The sequence below is a fragment of the Natator depressus genome, chromosome 1, assembly GCF_965152275.1.
Source record: "Natator depressus isolate rNatDep1 chromosome 1, rNatDep2.hap1, whole genome shotgun sequence".
NCBI classification, from domain to species: Eukaryota; Metazoa; Chordata; order Testudines; family Cheloniidae; genus Natator; species Natator depressus.
The window spans coordinates 70,032,276-70,045,502 of NC_134234.1; the positions used below are offsets into that span (position 1 = coordinate 70,032,276).

Consider the following 13,227-nt stretch of genomic DNA (forward strand, 5'->3'; position numbering starts at 1 on the left):
ATAAACAAATGAAGAATAACAACAAAAACACCAAACATGGATATACTCTAAAATTGTCCCCTTCTGACTTCCTTTTTATTTTATACCCAAGAGTGAGACTCTTTAGAAGTTGGTACCGTTATAATAAAAAGTCCTCTATTTTTTTTAAATTGTCTATGAGTTGAGCTAGGTTGTTGCCTGTAGCTAATACCAGAACCCTCTAAGCCCTCTTAATGGGAGTTCTGGATCTATAACACATCCTATTTACATTCTACTCTAGTTGAGCTCTTGTAGCATGACTAACATTGTAGTATTTGAGCACATGGTCTCTACAGGCCCCATCCTGCAAACACTTACCACATTCATACAGCTATCCTCATTCACGCAAGTATCGCACCGAAATTAGTGTAAATATTCTGGATGCATTTTAAGAGTAAAAGTTTTCAGGAGAAGCTCCCAAAATAGATTAATTAATTTTACATAAGAAAAGATTTTACAGAAGTACTGTTAGTCATTTTGTGTAATGTTTAAATGTATCTACGTGCTGTAACCTTGCTTCATATTATGGAGGGTACACCAGAGCCAGAGAACTCTCAAGGAGCCAATTACAGCTCCCTAATTGTTTGTCTGACACCAGCCTTGGGCTGGATGTGGTCCTGTGATTGGGCTTAATCCCCACCAGCTGTAAGGCAGGGGAATGAATTTGATTAGCTATGCTCTGCACCTAGGAGATGATTAACTAATTCCATCCTAGCCTGAGGAGGCAGAGGCAGGCTTCATAAAGAGCTGAGGGAGGTCAGCTGAGAGGGAGAAGGCTAGTAGAGATGAGCTAAGAAGCATTGCTTCTCCCTGGGATGGATCTGAAGAAAGGTCCAGTAGTTTGGGAGTGGCTGTGGCCAGGAAGCAAAGTTAGAGGAATAAGGTTAAGTCCTGTAGTGAGCCACAGAGCAGAGAAGAGCCCTAAGCTAGGGTCTGTGAGGATGCGGGAAAAACAAAAGGCCAATTATAGGCAGAAGGACAGCATAAGATTACAGCATAAGATTACAACTCCTAGCAGGGAAAAACCTGGTGAGTTAGTACCCTGATAAGTGGGAAAAATTGAAGTTGAACCCAAGAAGGGCAAGGACCTTTGGTCTGGAGCTGAATCCCGGAAGGAGACTGAACTGTTGTGTGACTTTGCCACAGGACTGAGCCACAGAAGATCCAGGAAGGTAGTCTGGCAAAAAGATTGCCCGGGACTCGTCATCGTGGCCGAGAAAGTGATCAACAGAGGGAGTGTAAGAGACAAAGTACCCTACAATGCTGCATTAAGACAGGAGGAGGTGCTCTGGAGGTAAGGATGCATGCTTACATGTCCCTCACAGACCTTCTGCCACTTAAGGATTGTCTGAGTGGATTCCAACATAGCCATTCTTCCTGACTGCTCTTTGCCAGTCCTGCCATGTCCTTTGCATTGGAAGCTACAGAAAGAAAGATGTGAGAGGCAGCTATGTAGGCTCTACACCTACTATGGGTTCCTCCAGCCAGAGAGAACCCAGGGGTAAAGGTTAGCCTTTGTTCCCTTTTTACCACGCAGTGACACAAACAGCATCCACCATTACAACTTTTAATATTGAAAATCCTTTAATACATTTCAAATCTAAAAAGTCTGTAAGCTCTTTGGGGCATTTACTGTATGTTTGTAAGCCATCTAAAAAAATAAGACTTCAACCTGGTTGTAATCTATATGTTACTGCAGTATAAATGTTTAATAATAATCATAGCGCTCTAATAGAAAAGATAAAATATCTTGGTTTTTTGTTTGTGGTTTTTTTTTTAAACCTCGGAACTAACTTTTTTGCCACTGATGTCTTGATAGCTGGACTCACTATCCTGTTGCAGTTGACATTACTGCAATTGGAATTTTGCCACTGGCTTCAGTGGGAGCAGGATGTAGTCCTTCATGCTATGCTTAGTTATAACTGAATATACACAAACACATTCAGTTAAATAATATGCAGTAACTTGAATTTCCTCTACAAAAGGAGCAGGAAAATCTGTTTCACAAAAACAATTAATAATGCATTGCTTGCAATTCTCCTGTATCTATACAGTATCCATTGTGATAGAAATAATTTTTCCATGACCTGTTATGCTAATCCTATAATTGCCAACCTCATCTCTTTAAATTGAATTTAAATCCTTCTACGTAGATTAGAGAAGAAGAAAAAAGCAAAATTAGTTACCAAGAGAAAAATTCTCTCCTCTGAGATCTAAATTAACTCAAATATATAATTAGTTAGCCGAGTATGAGTTAAAGACATGCATTAAAAATATGCTTCTGACCTTACCCTCTTGACCTGCTTTGAAAACCTGCAATAAGGAGTCACAAACTAGTTTCATGAATACAGTGATTACTGTGGATTTTTAAACCCTCTCATATTGATCTTGAGCAAATACAAAGCTTGTGACCAAAAAAGTCATCCACCTAGATGGTCTTAACTCATTTATTTTCTTAAATTTTATCTTTTCTGCAGTACATTGGGGGTCATAATTATAGAATCCTGGAGAATTCAGGAACCATTTTTACCATCAGCTGACATTCAGAGGCTGCTGAGTCTGGATTCCCATAAGGCAGGAAGTAGAGCTGCTGGCCAGTGGAAGGTGGGATCTATCATCTTTCTGATTCTATATCAATTGTCACAAAACCCATTTTAATATAATCGGTCAGGGCAAGCTATCAAAATGAAGACATCCTTGAGTATGGTTCTTGGCAGTGATAAAGCTTTGACCCCACACTCTGTGAGGAGAACGTGTACAGTATGCACTTCATAGACACCACCCTGATCATACCAATATAAGACAGAAAGCGTTGCTTCCTCCAAATAGCAAAACCAGTTAATTCACCAATGACCTAATGTCAAGCTGGTAGGTTAAATAAGGAGGAAGCATCCTGAAAGATGGATGGGTGCCCATTTGCGTAAAGCAACATCAGCTTTTTTTCATTACAAAATCTGTGAAGTTACAAAGACTTTGCTGTTGTCAGTGACTTAACCTAGCTTGTTTGCAAACTATGTAATGACCCATAGCCCTGTAGAGGCTTTTTTGCCCCACTGCTTTCACAGAGGCCAGGTTCAAAGACATCTTCACTGCTTTCCATGTAAGCCTGAGTCCTGGGATCCCACAGAGGTTTAATTACACTGATGTGATGCTAGCTGTGAAGACCTCAACAGGAGCAGCATTCTCCATACTAACAGGCCTAGAGGGAGGATCAGTCCCTCCATATGGTACTAGGTGGCATCTGCTTCCCAGGTTTCCTGTCTATTCCACAAACCATTGCAACCCTCTCTTCATTCTTTCTCTTAGCTAGGGCCTCTTTGGGGTGCTAAGTGCTCTGTGGGAATAGAGATGAAACCGTACCATGATTACAGGGCCTGCAATTGTGCCAGGCCTTACATGGGCTGCACAAGAGTGAGGAATGTTCCCTGTACTCTCTCCAACACTGTCATTGGGACAGGCAGAACCTGTCCCTGTGATTATAGAGTGGCAATAGTCCTGCTTTTTTATTGGTGGCCTATGAGACACCTGTGTACCAGGCCATTTCTGCTAAAAGTCTTGGGATGCAGGGAAGTTATGTGCACCAATTGTTACTTCTGTGCACAATCGGAACTGGGGTATACTTACTAGCTGTATGATCAGATGGTTCTGACCTGCTGCTTTGAATGACTGCATATCTCGGAGTCTTAGACAGAAAAGCACACATCCCTCTTAGAATATGGGATGAATGAATATTCACCAAAGAAAATTGGGGGAAGTGGCAAAAACTATCTAGAGCCTGAGAAAGTCCTTCTCTCTTACTAAAGACACTGTGTGGTATATAAGGTAGAGAGAAATTACCAGAGAGGTAATCTTGAATCAAGACTGGCTAGTACCATACTCACTCAGTAGGAGGCTAGTCATAAACTCTACAATGGGCTCCTCTGCAGATAATTTCTTACTTATTTTGAAAATATCTTAGATATTTCATTTTGGTATAAAAAAAGATAATTTAGAAAGAAGGTTATGACCAGGAGACTCAGGGGACCAATGGTGGCTTTCAGTACTTGGAACCTTTGCCAGATAGAGATTTGAGGTGGGAGAACCTTATGAGACAGACAGTTGGCAAGAGACTGACACCCTAATTCCAATGCAGCAATCATGATTAGGTAGTTAGCTGAGGGCCACCTGGGGGTATTTATCCTTGAAAGTTCAACATCAGCCTTTTAAGTAAAGCAAGAATTGTGTGCCCTATAATGGAAAATGGTGGCTGCACCATTACTGGAGTTCTGTGCAGTAACACTAACACTAATGTCTTCAAGATGCTCAAAGGAGCAACCTTTGAAATAAAATGCCTGAAGAATATATGAAAGAGTGGTGGATTAACATCTCCCAAGCTACATCTCGTCCATGACACTAGATGAGAGCTAGAGGGTGGTAAATAGATAGCCCTGTAGAATCCTTGATGGGATCTTCCTAGTCCAAGCAATTCTGCTAGCTGTAAGAACGGTGTAAAAAAGGGGGGTGGGTGAGGTTAGGGAGTGTCTGAGGCCCTTTGGTGTCCACTTGAACTATGAGTGCGTGAATTGCCCCCACAACCACCACTCCTCTTCTTTGTGTGTCACCTCAAAGGTACATCAGTTTCAGATCAGTGCTTCAGTGCAGGTATTCTCTTACAGTATTCTCTTAATTACAGTAATTAAGCTAAAGCAAAAATGTTAATAGCCTAATCAATTCTTGTTAGCCTTTCAGTACAGAGAGGATAAATCCTGATTACCTTCTAGATATTAAACAAATATCAAGCTTTACTACAGTGATCTACACTTTAAAAATATGGAAACATCCATTGTTTAATCATCTCTTAAAAAGCAGTCAAAATGACCTAGTATGGTTTGGAAGCTGAGGGAAAAGAAACCTGACTCCTGGTATATAGGCTTAAAATCCCTAATTGTCCATTACCTGTTAAATTATGCTTCTTGTTTATTTTAATAATTAACAGGCAGAATAAAATGTCAAGGGAAAACAAATCCTTTTACCTAAAGGATATAATCTGTTCTTTTAGCAAATAGAAATTGCTTCAGGCTTTAAAGATCTGGATCTGAACAATTTCTACGTTTGGTTGTGTTCAGATCCTTTTCAGTTCAGACCCATTTAAGATAAAATTGGAAAGAAAGCAAACAGACAAGATCTTGTGACTAAGATATCTGGGATACTGATCTCAGGCTTTTCTGGAAGCTTATTTTACGTTTCAAGGAAAGTGAGGTTCTATTGTTTACATTGGCTAAGCCTTTACTTTTGAAAGAACGACATTTAATAAATTCAGAAGACCCAGACTGAATTTGACAATTAAAAAAAATAGTTTCCCACAGAAAGTGCATTTGATATTAAACATATTTCATATAACACTTTAGAGAAGTACTCCACATTTAAGTGTCTAGTTGAAATTGTGTAATTTCATGTTTCTTTCACTGGGCAATATGTGACATTTTTCCACAAGAAATGCAACATATTTGAAAACCCCAAATCAGGAGGGAAAATCACCTTTATGCAGACTTCCCTCTAATAAAGAGAGAGAGAAGAACAACATTGATAAAATATAACATTGAGTCTGCTCTGGCGTCCAGAAATGCGTATGAGCAGCTCTGAAAAGAAAACGTGTAAACATCAGTGGTGTTTTGAAAATGTAAGGCTAGGATCAGGATATACAAAGCTCTACTATCCCAGTGAGAATTTTCTATACGTTAAACTCTAGAGCCTCAAGAGAATGTCGTAGGCATCGCAACGCCTAACTGCTGTGCACCCTGCTGCCTGTGGAATCCTAAACTCTGAGTTCGGCACCCAGGCTCCCCAGACAATGCACGGGGTGAGTTAGAAGTCTAAGTAAAGGATTCTTTGAAGGTAATAAGCTGAGTGGGGAGCTGCCTAAGCTATCCAGGAGGGAAATGCAAAAGAAAGTGGTGGGGCTTAGAACCAGATTCACAAAGGTACTTGGGTCCCTAACTTCCTCTGATCTGGGCCTCAAAGGTTATGTCTATACAGCATTTAGAGACCATGGAAGCGAATCCTTCAGCCTGCATTGACAGGCTAGCAGAGCTCACACTAGCACTCTCTTGTGGCTTGGGCTGATGCTCTGGCTCTGAAGTCGAGGGACAGGGTGAGTGATGTGTTACACATATGCTCTTTATCTGTGGTAAGTCAATTGTTTAATACAAAAACACTAGCATGAGCCATAGCACAGCTGAAAAGAATATGCATAGCTGCCTGTCACTTCATAGCTTTCTTACAGTCTGGGTAAACAATTTCTATTATGTTGTGTTCTCTCACAGTAGGTAAGAGAAAATCATCCTCATTTTGCTTATCCCAGAAGAATGGGGAGTTTTGAAAGATGATGTCAAATTAATTGTAGATTCTCAGCTTCATAGAGATACTTTTAGAGAGACTTTTCTTTTACAATGCAGAGTGCTGCTCCGTGGGATATAGATATGGTTTTTAGTTCAATAGCATGAACAGTATAGAAGCAGCAAATGTCTCTCATAGATGGAAAAAGTATACTATATTGACTTGGTCTAATTTGTAGTTGTATGGACTCAAAGTTCTTGAGTGAACACAAAGTCCAGATGTTCCTCAGTGATAGATTTGTATTAGTGGATCTCTATTTTAGCTGACAAATATAAAACAACAGGTAACCAGATATCTCCCTAAGGCTGCAATAAGGACATTACCATTGTGCACACTGCTTAAGTGCTTCTAGTGCTAGCAGACTTGGAAGCCCTAGTATAGATGGGTTCTGGCTGCCATAGGGGTTTAAACTCCACGTTGACACGAGCTGCCTTGAGTATGGTACGTATAGTTCTAAAAAAAAAATTCTCTATTGTATCCAAGGCCTAAAGATGAAAATCACCCTTTATAACACACAGCCTGTATTGTGAAAGAAATGGTGATCATGGTGAAGCGGGGTAGGAAAGTTAGATACATCCTAAATCATGGCTGATCACACTGCTTCAGTACAGCCCCTTCTTGTCTATGTGTTAGGACACCTGAAATCTGTTGTTGCTCCCTATATAGGGGTGCTAAAGTATTAATCACACTTCCACATATCCACCTCACTCCCATCTAATCTGCACCATCCTATTTAAGGCAACGTGGAAAACCCTTTCACTGTGTGCTGGGAGTTTGGATGCTTTGTGACCTCCTCACTTCCAAACTCCCATGTGAGGCAGAAATGGTGCAAAGAGACTTCTGTGGAGCCTTGTGAGCTGTGGAAGATAGAGTTCAAGCTATCCTACTTGTGGGCAGCATTAATATACTTCTTAAATGTTCTTTAATGTTCTAATGTAGGTCAGTGTTGCTTGTGACTCATTCATTCTCTGATTTTTTTTATTGACCCTTCCAATGAAAAGGAGGAAGAAACACCACACTAGAAAACTCCTTTTTTTTTTTTCAAGATGGCAGCAGCATGTCTGAATATTCTCAGCTAAATTCAGACATCTGTCAACTCCTTAACTACAGGAGCAGAGTCTCTCCCCTGACGTCTAGTGACACACTAGGAGAAAAGACTTCAGAAGCTGTCCATATTTGCATAGACATACCTACTCTGCTGAGGTGTTCAGCAAACAGAACAGCCTGCCTAAAGTGATCAGTTTTGGCTGATTTTTAGACTACAATTCACTTCAGGATTGAATGCAGGGGAAAAGACATGGAATCTTTATTGTATGAGTAAAGGGCAGCAGAACAATGCTTGAATCAAACAACCTGATTGATGGTGTCACCTTAAACTGAACCTCATTTGCTAAAAAGGGGATATGGATGCCAAATCCCAGTGAAGGGATGTGGAGGGGACAGGTGTTCCTATCTGATGTGGACTCTGCCTAAAGAGTCCTAGACAACATTTGACCTTCCCCTCTCTACTATTCAAAGACAACTGATTGGACTCTGGCTCTGGACTGTTTCTGTTCAGTGATTACTAGAGCTGAAATCACTGAGGAGCCAGCCTAGGGGCTAAATCTTAAACATGGTATAGGGACAACATTGCAGTGAAAGACAGCAAAGAGACTGCAGCATAGAGGCTCTCTGATAGCTCAGCTCTTTGTGATTTTTACTGAGTAAGTGGGGGAACCTCAGAACTCAGCATCGTTGGAGTGGCAGTGAGTGACTAGCAGCAGCAGAGATGAGTGATGGCAGAGAATAAGAGCAGAAGAGAAGTGGCAGAGGTAACAGTGGTAGCAGCGGTGAGCCATTTGTAGAGATAGCGGCAGCAGAAGCATGACTTGCCTGCCCTCCCCCACCTTTTTCAGGGGTGGAGGTGGACCCATGTGAATGCACCTCTGAACTCTGGGTCTTTTCTGACTAAGGATAACCAACTATAGGTGGGGTGCAGTGAAGGGAAAGGGGAGTGGTGTAGTAAATGGACATTTGTTCACTGGACTTTTAAAATGCAAGGTGGATATTATGGGGTGGGTGTTTGCTTAAGGTTACTTGCTTTTGAATTGGGGTTTGGTGTTATCCCAAATTAATGCTGGGTTCCCTTTCACTTTTAAGAAAAGGGTTTGTTTGTTTGTTTGTTTGTTTGTTTTTAATTATACACAGACTTAGTGCTTGTGAATGGGGAAGTATTACCTCTGAGAGGTGCCCAGGAGTGGTGTTTAGATTTACCAGATTTCTGGGTGTGGGCTTGATCTGGTTCTCTTTTGTAGCGTTAAGAGGAAACCCCAGATGTTGAACCCAGCTTTTGTTGCTGCCAACTCCACCTGGTAGAAGCGTTACAAATATATGTAAATAAAGCACATTGTGAACATTCATAGGGCAAGAAAGAGAGCATAGGAACAAATTCATGGTGACCTAGAAATTCACTCTTCTCTGAGCTGACAACTCAGAGCCTCTTGTTCGAAAAGCTTAGCCCCCTACTAGCTGTATACTTTGCTACTTGTAGAGAGTAGTTTAGCAGTTCACATTCCATCCAGTAGAAGGTGTGTGTGTGTGTATATATAATCAACCTCATTCACTGTAGTCTTATATGCCACTGGGGTTTTAAATTCCATAATTCCACAATGGGAAAATCTGAAATATGAAAGTAGTTGAGCAAAATTTCAAAACTAAGAAGGCATTTAAAAATATATTTTGTTTTAGCAACTACACAGTCTTGAAATGCAGTGTAGTTGTAGCCATGTCAGTCCCAGGATATTAGAGAAACAACGTGAGTGAGGTAATATCTTTTATTGGACCAACTTTTGTTGATGAGAGATTCAAGCTTTTGAGACACACAGAGCTCTTCAGGTCTGGGAAAAGTACTCCCAGGCTATGTTTACACTAGCACATTTGTTGGTAAGACTTATGTCCCTCAAGGGTGTGAAAAAACACACCCCGAGTGATGTCTGTTACATGGAGAGAGGCACCAGTGTGGACAGTGCTATGTCAGCGGAAGTTTATCTCCTGCTGACATAGCTACTGCTGCTTGTTGGCGGATGGTTAAATTATGTGGAGGGGAGCACTCTCTCTCTTCGAAATAGAGCAGCTACACTGGAGATCTTAGTGGCACAGCTGCAGTACTACAGATATGCCGCTGTAAGGCCTCTAATGTAGACCAAGCCCCACTGTCACAGCAAAATGCCAGATGGAACAGATTACTTAGTATAAGTAGTGAACACATATTGTAAGGAACCATTCAAGGTAGTGTGGCCCATTAACACCTCTGAAGTCATAGGACAAAAAGAGGGGGATGATGGTTTACAGATAGTTGTAATAAACCCTAAGTTCAGTGTCTCTGTTCAATCCATCCATTTTAGGGTTCAGCAGGGTAATGTCTTTAAACTCCCAGGCTTATCCTTTTGAAAATGTTGTGCAGGTTTCCTTTGAGGTTGAGGGCTGATGGTTCAGCTATCGAGTGACCACTTTGTGAAAAGTGTTCACCCACAGGTAACAGCGGATTTAAATTCCCTCATAGTATTCCACCACAACTTCACCAGCTGTTACCCATCCATTATAGTCTCTCTGGTTCCACACTAGCATCAACTTCCTGGACACCACAATCAGCTTCAACAATGGAATCCTACAAACAACTGTATGCAAGAAATCCATGCATCACCAAACCTACCTTCAGAAACCAAGTAACCACCCCAAACACACCAATAAATCTGCTACCTACAAAAAAGAAAAGGAGTACTTGTGGCACCATAGACTAACAAATTTATTTGAGCATAAGCTTTCATGAGCTACAGCTCACTTCATCAGATGCATTCAGTGGAAAATACAGTGGGGAGATTTATATACATAGAGAACATGAAACAATGGGTGTTACCATACACACTGTAACGAGAGTGATCACTTAAGGTGAGCTATTACTAGCAGGAGAGTGGGGGGGAGGGGAAACCTTTTGTAATAATAATCAAGGTGGGCCATTTCCAGCACTTGGTACTAAGATACCCTGGAATATGCTCTGAAGAGAAAGTCCTTGATATATACCTTAACACACTTAAAATGGCTTTCACCAAATAAGGACAGTCCACCAGAGAAGTAGATGGCATCATGGAACCAGCCATCCAAATACCTTTAGACAACCTGCTTCAATAGAGAAATAAAACCCTCTCTGACCTCACACTCACAGTTGTCACCTATCACCTTGGAACCCATACGTGATATCATCAAACAATTATAAGCATACTCGATGGAGACCAAATCCTAAAAACAATCTTTCCTGCACCCCTTCTTCCACACTTCAAGCTGCCTAAGCTCCTCACAGACCAAGACACACCAACTCAAAGGAGCATCAGACCCTGACAGATGCAAAACCTGCAGACATCTCTCCCCTGCTACAATAATCAACACTCCTCTGAAGATCCATGGATCCTACACATGCCTATTACATGTGTGTACGTCATCCAGTGCACTAAATTCTAGACAATCATTATGCTCTCAAATGAACTCACACAGGAAAATAATAAAAGAAAAATAATACCCTGTCAACCTGTGGGTGAACACTTTTCACAAAGCAATAATTCTATATCTCACCTATCAGTCCTCATTCTCAAAGGAAACCTGCACAACACTTGCAAAAGATGAGCCTAGAAGCTTAAATTCATTACTCTGCTAGACACTAAAAATCATGGACTGAACAGAGACACTGGATTTATTGCTTATTACAACCATCTGTAACCCACTAACCCCATCTTTTTGTCCCATAACTGCTGAGATGTTAACAGGCCACTCTACCTTAAATGGTCCCTTACAATATGTGCTAACTACTCTTGCTAAACAATTTGTTCAACCTTGCATTTTGCTGTGACACAGGGGATATCTTTCCCAGACTTCAAGAAGAGCTCTGACAAACTTGACTCTCTCACCAGGAGAAGCTGGTCCCAAAAAATATATTCACTCACCTTGACTGTCTTGAAAATTAAATACAGTTAAAATGATGTTTATTGCTTAATTTCTATATGTATTAGGAAAAAAAACCCTAAACACAGAACAACTTAATTTTCCAGAAGCAAAAGATTAAATTTGCAAAATGGAAGTGTCTTCAAAATATCATACAAATTCTGACAGAGAAATTATTGTGAATTTTTAAAACTGGGAGAAATTGTACACTACAAAATTTCCCTGAGTTACAGGCTTTTAGTTCTACTCCAAAAGATCTTGCTCAGCTAACTGGAGTGTTTTACACATTCCCAATACACATGTATTTGTGTGCAAATACACACAATCAGAAACTCACCAGCTGTGTTCTATATTCACTGCATGTCTGTTTATATTCAAAGATTGGAACCGTGGAAAAGGATTTCTCAGTGCTGCAAAGGAGTATCATGAATTATTTACAGTAAATCAAATTTTATAACCCTTCTCAATCTTTCATAAACTGTATCTTCCTATTTTATTAGATACTTTATCCAGGGACTTAATACAGCATAAGTCAGGGAAATCTCTTAAATTCCTACAAGATTTGTAGGAGTATGTGCAGAAACAGTTCACAGAGTAGCTTATGCATGTCAGGTAACTGTAGGACTATTAATATCCTTCAAGTGTTTAATTTTTAAGAGAAAAGGGGCCCAGTTTTCTCAAGGGCTCAGCACCCAGCAACTCCTGTAATTCTTAATTAGGGTTAGTGGGAACTGCTAGGTGCTCCGCAAACTTGAAAATCTATCCCAGAATTACTTGGCAAACTGAGCTCATTTCATCAATATGCTAATGAACACAGCCAAATGTAAGGTCAAAAATCAAGGATCAAAGAATACAGGTCACATTGACAGGATGGTGCACTATATCATAGAAAGGAGTTCTTGTGTCTACACGTCAAAAAGAATGCAGAAAAAACCTGCAAGAATAATTATATTGAAATCAATAGAAGTTAGGAGCCTGAATATCTTCATGCATCTGGGTCTAAGTACCTACATGAGGAGGATTTCAGATAGTAGAAGGTTCTTTAATTTAGTAATTAGGGGCATAACATGATTTTGTGTATGGAAGCTGAAGCTACGTAAAATCAAACTAAAAACAAGGACACACTTTTAACATTATAAAGAATTACCAAGAGATGAGGTAGATTCTTCATCACACAGTGTCTTTCTGGGGGAAAAAAAAAGCTCTAAGTCAACCAGAAGTTATGGACTTGATGAAGGAATTTCTGAGTGAACTTCTATGACCTTCATAATATATGTCAGATGAAAACTTCTATGACCTTCATAATATATGTCAGATGAAAACCCCATTATCCTAGCTACTGTAGAAACAGACAGGAAAAAAAAGATACTTTCTTCCCTTAAAAAGCTTACAAAAAGAGTCTGTAAAGTTACTAGCCAAGCCTAATGCAATATTGTTGTCTTACTACTGAATCATGTGTAAATATATATTTTTGCCAAGCAACTCTTAATTTGTAATAAACTCACATATAATTAAACATTACAGAAAAACGGAAAATGGGTGAATGGTCAAATACCCAAGGTTTGGGATTCAAAATAAATGAAAGATGAAGGACTTTGCAGCCGTAGTTGACTAAATTAAGGCAAAAAGCTTCTGAGAGACAGAGTTCAAAGACAAGTGGACACAATGGCTTCTTACAGGCAAGCTCTATTAATGGATCAAAAGCATGTCTCAGTACTAAGCGTTATTAACTTTGTCAATATTACCTAAGGCTTCAAAACTGTAAGATTAAGATAAATTTATATGTTTGGGAATGCAGGGCTCAAAAACAGTTTAAAACAAAACTGAGGATTTCATGTCCAATAGAGTTTCAGTTTCTTCAGT

At 40.0% G+C, this 13,227-nt stretch overlaps 1 long non-coding RNA gene across 1 annotated transcript in view; it reads left to right on the forward strand.

Annotated features, from left to right (window-relative positions):
- The first annotated feature begins 1,243 nt into the window (after window positions 1–1,243).
- Window positions 1,244–13,227, forward strand: part of LOC141982198 (uncharacterized) — a 96,079-nt gene continuing 84,095 nt past the window's right edge. Inside the window, exons 1-2 of the long non-coding RNA XR_012637984.1 lie at window positions 1,244–1,312; window positions 2,496–2,622. This is a non-coding gene — a long non-coding RNA (uncharacterized LOC141982198). The remainder of the gene's footprint in view (window positions 1,313–2,495; window positions 2,623–13,227) is intronic.